The following is a 13,786-nucleotide window of genomic DNA, read 5'->3' on the forward strand; positions in this document are numbered from 1 at the left end:
GTTTCATTCACAGTCACTGTCTTTCAGAAAGCTCTTACTATCAAACTTTTGATTTGCATCTCTTCTTGTTTAGTTTACTACATTTGTCTATTATTTAATCCAAATGATCTTATGTGGCAGCGGGGGCGTGGTCAAGCGCCACATAAGGGCGCTCACACCTGGGCTAAATTATGTCTAACACCTGTCTCTAATTGCAGTAGAGCGAGGAGAGCGGATATAAAGCCAGCAGCCGCAGAGCAGGGGGGAGCGAGATCGACAACGAACTCAGCGTTCGAATACAGAGACATTGTAAATACTGTGTGTCTAGAAAGGCAAATTAAAAGGCTTACCGTGTCTCGGAGTCTTGCTTCCTGTCATCCTTACAGTAGCATTACATCTTAATGGTTAATCAATGAATCATTTGGTACACCTATGCATTTCTATAGATATTGATTCAATACACAGTTTCTATAGAACTTGTTTGCAATTTTTCGATATGGATAACCAAATGAATTATTTTTACATAAGTGATTTATAGATATTAACCACCACAATGTTCAAAGTGTGTGCACAAGCATGTGTGTGTGTGTGTGTGTGTGTGATAGAGAGAGAGAGAGAGAGATACGGATAAATTTGTCATTTGTGCAAACACTGTAAAGCAGAATTGAGTGTAAGGGAGAGGAAACACTCAATGAAAACATCAGATTGATCAGAGATGCATCAGTGGAAGGGAGACAGATGGAATAAAATGCATTTTACATTACAGTATGTATGCCATGTGATACTGTAAAAATGGTAGTTACATTATTGTAACTCAACCTTCATCTGTAAAGGTCCACTACTGTATAGATTTGGTCAAAGAGTGAAATCATTCACTGTATTACCAGCAAACTCTGTTAGCACAGAACCTCATGGCTGTACTTCATCACACCTTTTGATAACACACTGGATAATATAACAAACATTATGGATTCAATTACTTCTAATGTGGCAACTGTAGCCTGTATTACTGTATTGTAATTAATTCAGCAACAATGGTGATTTGAAGCATGTATCTTGCGTTGTTTGCTGTTGAATGAAGTGATTGTTAAAAGTACTACATTGAAAGAAGATCATACTGTTTCGGGGATTAAACCAAACGTCCTCATGACATATTACAATAATCTTGTGTTTGAAACAATGATTATGTGGACTGAAAAGTGTATAACTGTAATGAAAGCATGAGATCAGGTTTTGAAAGAATGACTAGCTGTGTTACAAGTGTGATCAGTTTGGATATTTGTACTAAGAGTTTTGAAAATGTTCACCTTGTGAAAATAGTACCCAAGCGAATAAAAAACTGTAATTAAATATAGAAATGAAATATGACAAATAACAAGGTTCTGTTTGGTCCTAATAGGGATACACTGAATTTTTGTCCGAAAGAGAAAAAAGTCCAAAAATATAAACTGCAACTATGACGCCCCACTTATTTTAATATAGGGATATTTTCTGTTTCATTTTTGTGTTACTTTAAATAAAAATGTGGTTATTTTATATTATTGCCTTTTTTTTTAAATTGAGATTCAGTAAAATTATTGCTTTTAATTTAAAAGTATAATAATAATAATAATAATAATAATAATAATAATAATAATAATAATACAATTCTAAAAAATAATTGAAAATAAGAAATTAATAACTATATATATATATATATATATATATATATATATATATATATATATATATATATATATATATATATATATATATTTGTTCTTTGTGCACATAACAAAACATTTATTGTATTGGAAAAATGTATTAATTGATTAAAGTGATCTACCACAGATACAGAAGTGGCAGATGTGGAAACCCAGTTTGACACAGAGATTTTGAAAAGAGAGACAGACTTCGACTCACAACCTATTTACCAAGAGCCAGATACTGACTCGGAGGGTCTAAAGAGTACACCTGAACCCACAAAGGTACAGGAAGGAGAGCCTGGAGTAAATGTTCAGAGACAATGTCCAGAGGTACCAAAACAATTTGTTATCTCTATGAAAAGAAAAACGTGGAATGGGATCAAGCCACGAATATGGTCCTCAAAATTAAGACCACCTTGGACAGACCATGTGTATGACAGCTTTAAAGAACAAAATCCATGTTGTACTCTCTCATTTAAATATCAACATGCCAAGACTCCCTGGAGCAGAAAAAAAAACCTTCCATATTTACATATAAAGGCAGTCTGCACATTTTCAACTTGCCCAGCCAAATACACTTTCACAATGCAAAATAATCCTGCTGCACTGGGAAAATGTGATGTGAAAATGTTAGTCCAACAAACTAGAGATATACACCACAAACTTTCAGAGAAAAAGGCTAGGCCAGCAACCAAACTAAAAAGAGGGAAAATAGCAAAGGCCCCAAAGCATGGACCCAGTCAGTATTTTTACAGCGCACTATACAATCAACACCAAACGAGCAGCTCATGGCTGGGAACATGACGGAATCTCTCAATAAAAAAAGTGTTGAAAGTTATAGGCTCAGAAATGAGGAAAAAGGAGTCCATTCACTCCAATGTCATGATGGAAATATACTTAATGCAGACATTGCTCAAGGAATGTGACACAAAATACTTCACGGTACCAGGCTACGTACAGCTTTTCAGTATGAATCCGTTCATTGTTCATTCGTACACCGAGCTTGGCATCAGCATTCTTGTGCATCATTTGCGAAGTAAGTCTCCTGTGTCCCTCTATCTTGATGCCACTGGAGGAGTTGTGTCAAAAATACCGGAACAGCCGAAGCGTGTGCTGTGCTATGCACTCGTTCTTCCAGGGGAACGCTAAATGCTCTCCAACAATCACTCAATACCACCAATCACATTCTGGCTCATGCAATTTACATTGCATTTGTCAAAATACACACAAATAAATGTTCACCAGGTCGAGACTGATTACAGCTGGGCTTTAATACAAAGTGTAATGCTTGCTTTCAACAAAGAGCACATCAGCTCTTACCTCGACAGAGCATACAAGTTCTGCATTGGGAAAACATCATGGGATGAAATGAAGTCATATACTGTCTTGCACATTTGCTCTGCACACATTTTGAAAGCTGTCAGACAGGCAATCTCTAGGCAAACAGATGACAAAGGACTGAGAGACTTTGCCACGTATGCTTTCGCAAGACTCCAAAATGCCAACAACATGACTGAATCAAGAATTGTGTTCCGTGCATTTTGTGGCCTGCTCACAACCCCACAAAACACAAACCTTGTCAAAGAAAGTCTGTGTGTTTTGGAGAGTGTCATTTCAAGATCCAAAGAGGATACACTGGAAGAAACTTCCCAATCTGAAGACTGGGAAATGTGTGAAAGTGAAGATAGAAGACATGCAAGATCATCATTGGCTGATCACCATTCACTGCTTTCTTCCAGCAGATCATGAAAGAGGTGAAGGAAGAAGAGGAAGGTGATGAGACATGTTTGGCCAAAGAGGACAACCCATACTTTTGTCCGGGCATCCTCACTGTCCTCTTTGATACCTACCTTGCTATTTTTCCTCTTTGGAGTGGCTTGCTGTTGGGAGACCTGACTACCGGTAGGTATGAATCTTGTGAACAGGATTTGGTGACAACATTGACACTACCAAAAACAAGAGATACCAATTGTCACATAGAAAGGTGGTTTGGAATTGTCAAACATTCCATAATGCATAAAGAACAAAATGTCAAACCAGGAATCTTCATAAGAAAAATGCATCAGTCTCTGCAAACAAGATATACAGAGCACATCATTCTGTATAACCTTCCTCAAAAGCTGTTGCTCCAGCCTGAGCCACCTCTGAACCTTGATCAGTGTAAAGAAACTTGGATGAAGAAGAAGGAAGAACGTTTCCCAAACACCAAATCCAAATTCTTTTCTGTTCCTCAGAGAATGCCTGTTCCACAAAAAAAGAAAAGAAGGATCCACAAAGATAAGCCAAAAAGCCACAAACAGTCAAGTCCTGAGCCAATGCAGCTTCCTGCAGAGGCACTCCCTGTAGAGGAAGAGGTAATTAAGTTAGTACAACAAATGAAACTATTTATTGCATATATTCAGCTAACTTATTATTGACTATATGAAGTGTGTAACATTCACAGATTGACATGTTATGGACAAAACCGCACAATGAACTGGTTGTAGCCATTGTGAAGTCTGAAGATCAGAATCTGGAGTTCCTGTTACATCACGAGGAGTTCCTAACACTGAAGCCGCATGACTGGTTATTTGGAGAGGTACACATATCATAACAAAAATATCTAGTAAATACAAAATTGTACTATATATACATTTATAAACTAAAAAATGTTGTACCTAAGAAAACGTAAATGCCAGATACTAAATGTTTTTTTCTCAATGTACGTACTAATTTAAATAAATTGAATAATTGCAATGATTTATCTTTTTTTTTCCCAGATGATCGAGTGCTATTTAAGAGCTGTACTTAATGCAAAGGGTGCAAATATCTACTAGCTAAGCCATTACACCACAGGTGTCATTTTAAATGGCCCAGAACACCAGGTCATACAACGAGGTTTGAAAAAAGTGAGTGCAACTACTTATGATTCTGCATTTTTATATGTACATGTATTTTACAGTACACAAATACATTTATTTACATTTCTGATATATAGGTCAACTTTGAGAAATATGATGGGGTCATCTCTGTTGTAAATATCAGACACGTGCACTGGAGGTTTGTGGTAAGTAAAAATATATTATAAGTAAAAAATACAATTATTGTGTTGTATGACTATTACAGATAAACATTGATACACCCATACATAAATGTTTGACCTTTTCACAGACATTTAATTGAATGACTAATTATTATTATTTTTTTTTATATTTAGTATCTACATGCTACAACTAACACCATTTTCATACTTGACCCTCAACGTGGTAGTAATGAAATGAAACTTGCCACACAAGCATGCAAAAAAATTTGTGTATGTTATGTTGTTTAAAAAATCTGTAACCTTTTTCGATCTACAACACTAATATTGGAATATTAGCATATGGATGTTGCTGAAGACCACCACAACCCCACACACTGTATTTTTCCTACAACAGGGAATATTTCAGGAAGAGAGGAAACCAGCATGGAAGAAAAGACTGGGTGGACACTATGTGGAAGCCTGGGACAATACATCATTCGTTCCAGGAGGATGCTTTCAGCTGTGGTGTCTTTGTGATGCAGGTAAATGGAGGGAAAACTACTTTACATAAACACTGTTCTCACATTTTCCCATATGAGACTAGTAATGTTCTCCGCGCTCCTTCTAGATGGCCAAGCAGGTGGTGTGTCACGAACCCCTTTCCTCTGCCCCATCTCCGCTTCCTCGAGCACGCACACATACACTCCGCGAGCGTGCTCGCTTCCCGCTCCCTCGCTCCGCCCCCTTGAGCTCGTACGCTCTTTTTCTTCCCTCAGGCTTCCACGCCCGGTTTTTCTATTACGAGCTCTCGCTCGTAAACTATCTCCCCTCTGACACACATGCACTCCATGAGCGTGCTCGCTTCCAGCTCATTAGCCTGAACATTATGACCACTTGCACTCACGCGCTTCCTATCTCCACACATTAGTTTCACCTGCACTCGCCTCATCACCTGTCATTGTTCACACCTGCACTCGCCCTATATAACTCACTATCCTTTCGTTTGTTGGGGGTTGGTTATTGTATTTAGATTCCCGTGTTTTGCCCCTCGCTAGTCTCGCCTAGTTTTGACTCCTCTTTGATTCCCTCTTAGCTTGCCAGCCCCCCTATTCCTCTTGTTCCCCTGTCTTTTGCTCCCTCTAGTCCCATCTTGTATACATCCTGTTTACCCCGGCTTTGACCCTCGCTCCCCTCGACTACTCTCCCGGATTTGTCCCCTTTACTCTCTTTGATTCCCCGGCTTTTGACCCTACAATTCCCCCTTGACCATTCTTCACTTGACTTGCCCCTTTTTGTACTGTTGCCTGCTTTTTGCAAATAAAGCAGTTTTCATCCGACATTGTGACTGTCTCATCTTGTGTGTGTGTGTCCGGGTTACATGGTGGAACACTTTCCAAAAATTCCTGAGAGCATCAACATAATACCCAGCAAAGAGGAGATGTGCCACATCAGGAAAAATGCAGGCATCAGGTATTGGCAAACTATTTTGAAAGAACAGTTTATTTCCAGAGACAGAGTGATGGAGTATAATTATCTACATTATCATAATTGCAGTGTCGAGAGATGAGTATTGCTCTGTATGAGGACAAAAAGACACTAAGAAAAAAAAAGGCCAAAAGGACCAAACAGAGGAGCTCTGCACCTGGGTATTCTTTATGTCATTATTGCCTATTTGTTGAAAGTGAAAAGAAATTGAAGAGAAAATGAGTTTTCACAAATACATTTCATAATTACAACAGTTTCTGAATAAATCTAACAATGTCCTATTTTTCTTCCAGGTTCAATGTGAATTATGCCAGAGGCGGTTTCATGTCCAGTGCCTCGAAATTAATCTGCCACCAAAAGAGGAACCATGGATTTGTGGTTTGTGTTTGTAAGCTATTCAGTTAGAGGAGCTCATGCTAAAAGTGTGTTTAAATTGTAAAAAATATGTATGTATTTGATGAAGCAGAAAAAATACATACGTATATATATTTTCTTGCTTATGTTTTATCAATTTTGCTTATGCTTTATCATTTAATCATTTGTATATTAAATATCATTTAACCAAATCTAATCAATCATATTGTAAGAAACATTACTATTAGGTTGATGTGTTTCTCATTAGTATCATTTAGATGTGTTTACCATTATTATCATTTGAAATGTATGCTTGCTGCTTTTCTTTTATTAATTTGTATGCCTCAAATGTAGCTGACTGATTTAGAAGTCTGTAAGTGTCCATAGACAGACCACAAATGCTTGAATGTCTCAGAATAAAGTGACAAATGAATGTTCTCTTAGCTAAACCTCTTGCAGAAGGGACATGTTGTGCAGTTCTGTATTGTGTATTGTATTAAGATGAACATAAAATAAACAACTTTCTGACTGACACTTTTAGGGTACCAGACAATGTGTGTATGCCTCACCCCACTTGTCCTGGCAAATTATCTCCGCCCCATAATTCCCTTTATATAACAGACAATATAATTTTCCTTCAATGACTTAATATCAACAAAATATCTCAACATTGCTGATTCCAGATTCATTTCTGAAATTAGCAAGCACTGTTACTGCATTCAGATATCAGATACAGACATTAAAGAATACATGAAAAGAACATTTCAGTAATTACACTGGTAACTTCTATAACAAAGTAAAATCTCACAAGCCTTGAGAAGTCATTCAACTCATGTGATATTTAGAAAGAAAAATATTGATGAATACCTTCATAAGTCACTTATTACATTTACATTGAAGCAGCAGTTTATTCCAAAATCCACACCCAAAATAAACATCATGTTTGCGGTCATGTTTTCTGAGTACTTGTCAATAATCTGATGGATTCAGTACCACGGACAGTAATATTTCTGCAGGACTGTAAACATCAATCAATGTACATGAATTGTGTTATTGTTAGAGTTCCATGTTAAACACAGATGTCATACATACAACAGGAAAACATAAAATAGAGTTTAGCCATTCTTTTTATTCAACACCTGGAGAACACTGTTACACACTCTTTATCACAGATAAAAACAGAAAAACAGAGGTGAATAAAACAGCAAGACATGGGCTGTTGTATGTTCTGTAGAGTCCAGACAAGATGATCCAACTTGCTTTGTAGCAGTCCTCTCGATGCTTTTCAAAACCTTTTTAAATAAATCATATGCCATTATTAAAACCACCACACTTACACAGTTCTTTTTCATTCTTTTTTCCTCAAATAAATAAATAAATATAAACGGTTGTAAAATGAAGCAATTAACTATGTTCAGGAGATTAAACATGATTTTCCTTTCTACAGTCTGGATTGTACCAAATTACAGTTCATGTACAGATTCATTCATTATTATTTCATAAACACCTTTTTAAACACCATCATTATAATGCATGTTTTGTTACTAAAGGACATTCTATAGCATCAGAACACATAATGTGAGAGATATTTGCCAGTAGGCTACATCTGCAGTTGGCTAAAATGTAGTTGTCTGTTTGCACACGATGAAAAACAATATTAACTTTTTAGACGGTCCCTATCTTGGTTACGACACACATTGAATATTCATCTCTAAAGTATATGCTTAAAAATATACTTGCCCATTTTGATCGATTGTAAAAAATGTTGTAGTTCACAACCTTTGTTGTCAATATCATGTAGCTGCTTCGAATCTGAAAAAAAAAAAAAAAAATAGCTTTATTGACTATTTAATTGAAAAAGTTCTTTAACGCGAATGTGCGAATGTGCGAATATAAAACTAACTTTACCTAAGTCAAAGTGAGGCAGAGCAGCAAGCAGGCAGAGGCTGCTACAGGGGATCTTGCAGAGCACAGCGAGGAACAGGCAGAATCAGTGATGGGTCCTGGGTCAGCAGGTGAAGTTAAATAGACAAGATTGTTTAGGTTACCCTTGTTAATGAAATGGATGCTATGTCCTGATGTGACACACACACACAACAATCGAGTTCTCTTTCGCACTTGAACGAACAATAACACACATAATTATGTCAAAATGTCGGTTTTGTTGAGTATTCTCATAAGACCGGTCTTAAACGAGTTAAATAACATCTTAAATGAACGTAAAGAGTTGTGAGAAAATAAGATGCCATGTTAGGCAGCGGCAGATCTTAAAGTCACAGTAGCCTAATAAACCAGTTGCTGTGATGTCTGTTATTAATGTTAATAAAATAACAAAGGTATCAGAAAATTGTAGCTTTAATAATTAATCTATATATAATTTATTTATGCAGGGCAGAATGTTTGATAACTTTATTCAATTTCTATATATTTCCTATCTGTTAGACAGGTAGGAAGGCCACAGGTAAATACAACATTTATTCTAATGGGTTATGTGAAGATTGTTTTCCGAAAAGTTGTTATTTTCCATAGCCTAATAAATGTTGAAATTGATATAGATTTCAATTATACTGTAATGTTGAATGTCTGTCATTAATGTTTTAAAAAAGCAATTTCATAGACATAAGTATCTGTATTAATATCGTTAATTCATAAAATAAATGGCATTTCATATATAAAAAAAAATACTGTCTTTAAGTTGTTAAAGTTGTATTATTTAAATTGAATTATGAGTCATGATATTCAAATTCTGATGTTATTTAAGCTAGTAGTAGAGTTGGAAGAGTCTAAACAGAAATGTCTACAGACCTAAATTTCAAATGCTATTAATAATTACTGTGGAGAGGGGCTATTATTATATTATTGTTGTTATTAGCCTCTTCCCAATCCTGTAAAATTAGCCTAAAACGCCTAATCAAGGCATACCCAAAGTAAATTTAAAGCTGTTCTTGAACCGTTTGGAGTACATGCATGGTTTTGGTCACATTTGAAAGGGGACACTCTGAAGTTTTTTTTCCCCAGCAGTCAGAATTACTGTAAGTGCTACTGATTGTGAGTAATAGAAGTTTGAACACAATGAAATAGAAGTTTGTTTTTCCGCCTGAAATTTTTTTTTGCATACAGATGCCTGCAGATGACTATAACTTGTATCTATTAGCTTGAGAACACAATGGGATCACAGCATGAAGCCTTACCTAGTCCAAGTTCAAATGTTATAACAATACCATAAAAAATGAATATTTTACACATGTTTTTCTAAGGGTACACCCAGGCGTTTTACAAAAGTGCCTTTTGGATACTCCAAAAGGACCCTTTGGTAACCTAGGACAAAAAGGCTACTACTTTTGAACGCTTCAACGTACAGTCATAATTTTGGGCTCTAATGAAAGATGACACTTAGAGCTATCATATTCCATATCCAGATCCACTATTAGTTTTGCTGACACAGAGTAACTGATGCATAAACACATTAGAGTGCCTTTTCCCTTCTTGAAACTAAATGTTGTGCATATAAAAGAGTCAAAACTAGTGCTATGGTGGACAATTTGTTTATATAAAAAATACACAACAAACTATTTACATGAATTTTTACACAAAGTATTTACAAACCATTATAAAATTGTACATGTTTCTAGCAACATGCCAGTCATTGTAGCAGTCACATTTGTGTACAAAGCACAAAGGCACATCACAGGAAGAGTACTTCACTGGAGTCTTTGCATGACACTGCCTGCACTTCAGACAACCAGCGGTGCAAGATTTGGTGATGTGCAACGGCCTGTGATGTGCTCTTCGTGGAGCAGGAGATACGGGTCTGGCTGTGGAGTGAGACCCCAACTCTGCCAGCTCCTCAGCAAGGGTCTCTCTGAAAGCCCTCCTCTCTTGATGAGGTGCTGTCCTGCTGCTCCACTTTATGTGGCCCGCATCCGGCTCCCAATCGCTATCTGATTCAGTGAGAATAAATAAATGTAATTTACAAAGCTAGACACAACTTTTCCATCTTTTCTGTATTCTCTCTCTCTCTCTCTCTCTCTCTCTCTCTCTCTCTCTCTCTCTCTCTCTCTCTCTCTCTCTCTCTCTCTCTATATATATATATATATATATATATATATATATATATATATATATATAGAATTAGTTTTTCTTTTCGACTGTGTAAATATGTATTATTGTATGTATGTTTACTGTAAATACTGTATACTTTGCCAATGTACTATGGAACAAATAGATGGGCCTACACCTCCCCCATGAATTCAGCATTGTAACAAATAGATGGGCCTACCCTCCCCCACCTCCCCGCATTGTAACAAATAGACTCTCAAACACAACATATATTCTTATTTTCAACTTATATTTATTGATTTATTTATATATATATTTCACGTCCATTTTATATATATATATATATATATATATATATATATATAAATACATATATAAATACATATTTACAGTAAATATACAAAACATCTATATAGCATGTCAATAGATCTGAAACAAACAATGAACTAAAACCTCACACACGCACAAATAAATACAAAAAACACGCACAAACGGTTCAAACACTCACTGAGGAAACGCACAACAAAGGGCAATTACAAAATGTGTATTCATTATTCAAACTAAAGCTTATTTATGCGGAATATACAGTATATATATGTTATAAAACACAAGAAAACACTTACTTGTCCAGAGCAATGTCTCATCTCTCCATAAACATTTCCTCTGCCTCCGAATTATCCGTATTGTTTTCAGAAATGTCATCTCCAAACTCATCATTTCCACAGTAAATGCCTTCTTATATCACATCCTGGTAATCACCCATATTTAAATCGCCAAATGTGTAAACAGTTCCAAAACAGCTCTCCAATATTTTTACGCACAGACGCACAAAAAACTGGGTAATGGCAAGGCAATTTTGCGCACACACATTACAGAACCGTGCTCTAATCTTCCCACTAAAGCTGCATATCACTGTTTTCAGAATTTCATTGGCTATACGATGCGTCAGTCATTTCCACTCTTCGATGTAATTGGTTTGATCAGTAAACAAAGGGAAGTGGGTATGCCCTTACATTCGACACAGACTGTGGTTGGGTATTGAAGGCTTTGGCCAGGACATGGAAGCTCCTATTGGGTCAAATGAGGTGTCAATCGAAAGGTCAGAGTGCGTGCTTCCATTTTGATACTGGATATAGGAAATGTTTACATCTGAACTGAAGTTATTACCGATAATATGTGAAAGTTTAGGTACAGCTGCCAGGTGCTTTGAAATGATGCAACAAGAGTCTGTGGATATTTATTGATGTAATAATGTGATTTGGACTAAACATTTTACTTGATTTGATCATTTGGACATTTGACAATGAAACAACGTTTTTGTCGGGAAGTTATGGATCAGTGGAATACTATGATGAGTTGCCTAGGTGAGTTGCCTAAATTTTGTTATTGGTTGTTTATATGTTGGTGGTCTGTCAAAGATATAAATTGTACCTGCTGTTGTGACTGTATCTTAAAATGGTTTATATCAATAGAAAATCAAGAAATTTAGCTTTCCAAAGATATGTGGCATGTGTACCAATGTAACACACAGCAGTTTTGTTTATCGCATACTTTTATTGTGTACATTTAAGGGCCCGTCCGTGTGAATTCTATCATGTTAATAGTAGTTGTTGTAGTAGTTCATTTAAAATCAAGCTTTGTGTTCTCTTCTTGATTTATAGATATATCCCAGTCAAGAGCCGAGAGACCCAGACAGCCACTTCTGAAGGTTTTCCCTCGGACCCTCATAGGCGATCGAAGATGGGGCTTCATGAAAGAGTGGTACAGTACCCATACATGGATGGAATATTCTCAAAGTAAAGATGCTGCCTTCTGCTATGCCTGCCGGCACTTCAGTCTCCCTTCTTCACGTTATTCAGCATTTACATCTGAAGGATTCAGGCACTGGAAGAAAGCAACCTTTAGCAATGGAGGATTTGCTAGCCATGCAAAATCAGAATCGCATACCAATGCTATGTTAGCCTGGAAAGACTATGAAAAATTGCCAGAAAGCAAATGTTCTCTCTCTGCCTCTTTAAGTGCAGAATATGAAAAACTAGTAAAGGAAAATAGAGAGTACATTAAAACAATTGCGGAAACCCTGCTTCTAACAGCAACGCAAACTATAGCTCAGAGAGCAAATAATGAAACAGAGGGTGAGAACAAAGGGCATTTTCTCTCTATTATGGAGTTACTTGCTAAGCATGATAACATAGTCAAGAAGAAAATGACTAGTCAAAGAAATGCAACATACCTTGGCCACAGAACACAAAATGAAATGATTGATTACCTGGCTGAAATGGTGTGAACCTCAACAAAGTTACTCAAAGTGAGGCCTTCAGCATTATGGTTGATGAGACCAAAGACATCAGTAAGAAGGAGCAGATGTCCTTTGTAATAAGGTATTATTATAATGGCTCTATATTAGAAAGTTTTCTTTCATTTGAAGCTGCGGAACGCCTACAGCACTTTCTCAGAAAATCATACAGATAATGCAGAAGTATGGCCTTGACTACAGAAACAATTTAGTAGGGCAAGCATATGATGGGGCCTCCGTCATGAGCGGCAAAAACACAGGTGTGCAGGCACGCATTAAATCAGAGGCCCCATTATCCTTCTATATACACTGTAATGCACACTGCTTAAATCTGGTATTGGTTGACAGTGTGAAATGCCTTTCTGAAACCAGCTGTTTCTTTGCTCTGTTGCAAAAAATGTATGTTTTTATGTCAGGATCCTATGTACACCAAAGGTGGATAGAGGTTCAGAAAGACATGTATCAAGGGGTGACAAGAGAATTACAAAGGTTGATAGAGACACGGTGGGCATGTAGGCATAACGCATGCAAAACAGTAAAGGATAGACTGCCAGCCATCATACATCTACTCATCATAAATCTCTGAAGACATAAATGCTGACAGAGCTGTTGAAGCAAGAGGTCTTTTAGCACAAATAGATCTCAAGTTAATTTGCCTCCTTATTACACTCACCAACATTTTTGTTGAGATCAAGCATCTGTCTGACATTTTACAGTCCTCACAGCTGAATTTGGGCATAGCTGTTACCCTTGTTGATTCGCTTGTTGACACATTGAATGGATATCGAGAGGACTCTGTCTTCAATGAAATTTGGGACAACACAATGACTCTCGCCGAGCAATGCAGTGTCAATGTTGTATCTTCAGGATGTCTGGTCACACCAAGCTCTAGGCTTGAAGGGTATTACATTTCCACACCAATAGCTC

Source organism: Xyrauchen texanus, chromosome 40 (assembly GCF_025860055.1).
Source record: "Xyrauchen texanus isolate HMW12.3.18 chromosome 40, RBS_HiC_50CHRs, whole genome shotgun sequence".
NCBI lineage: Eukaryota > Metazoa > Chordata > Actinopteri > Cypriniformes > Catostomidae > Xyrauchen > Xyrauchen texanus.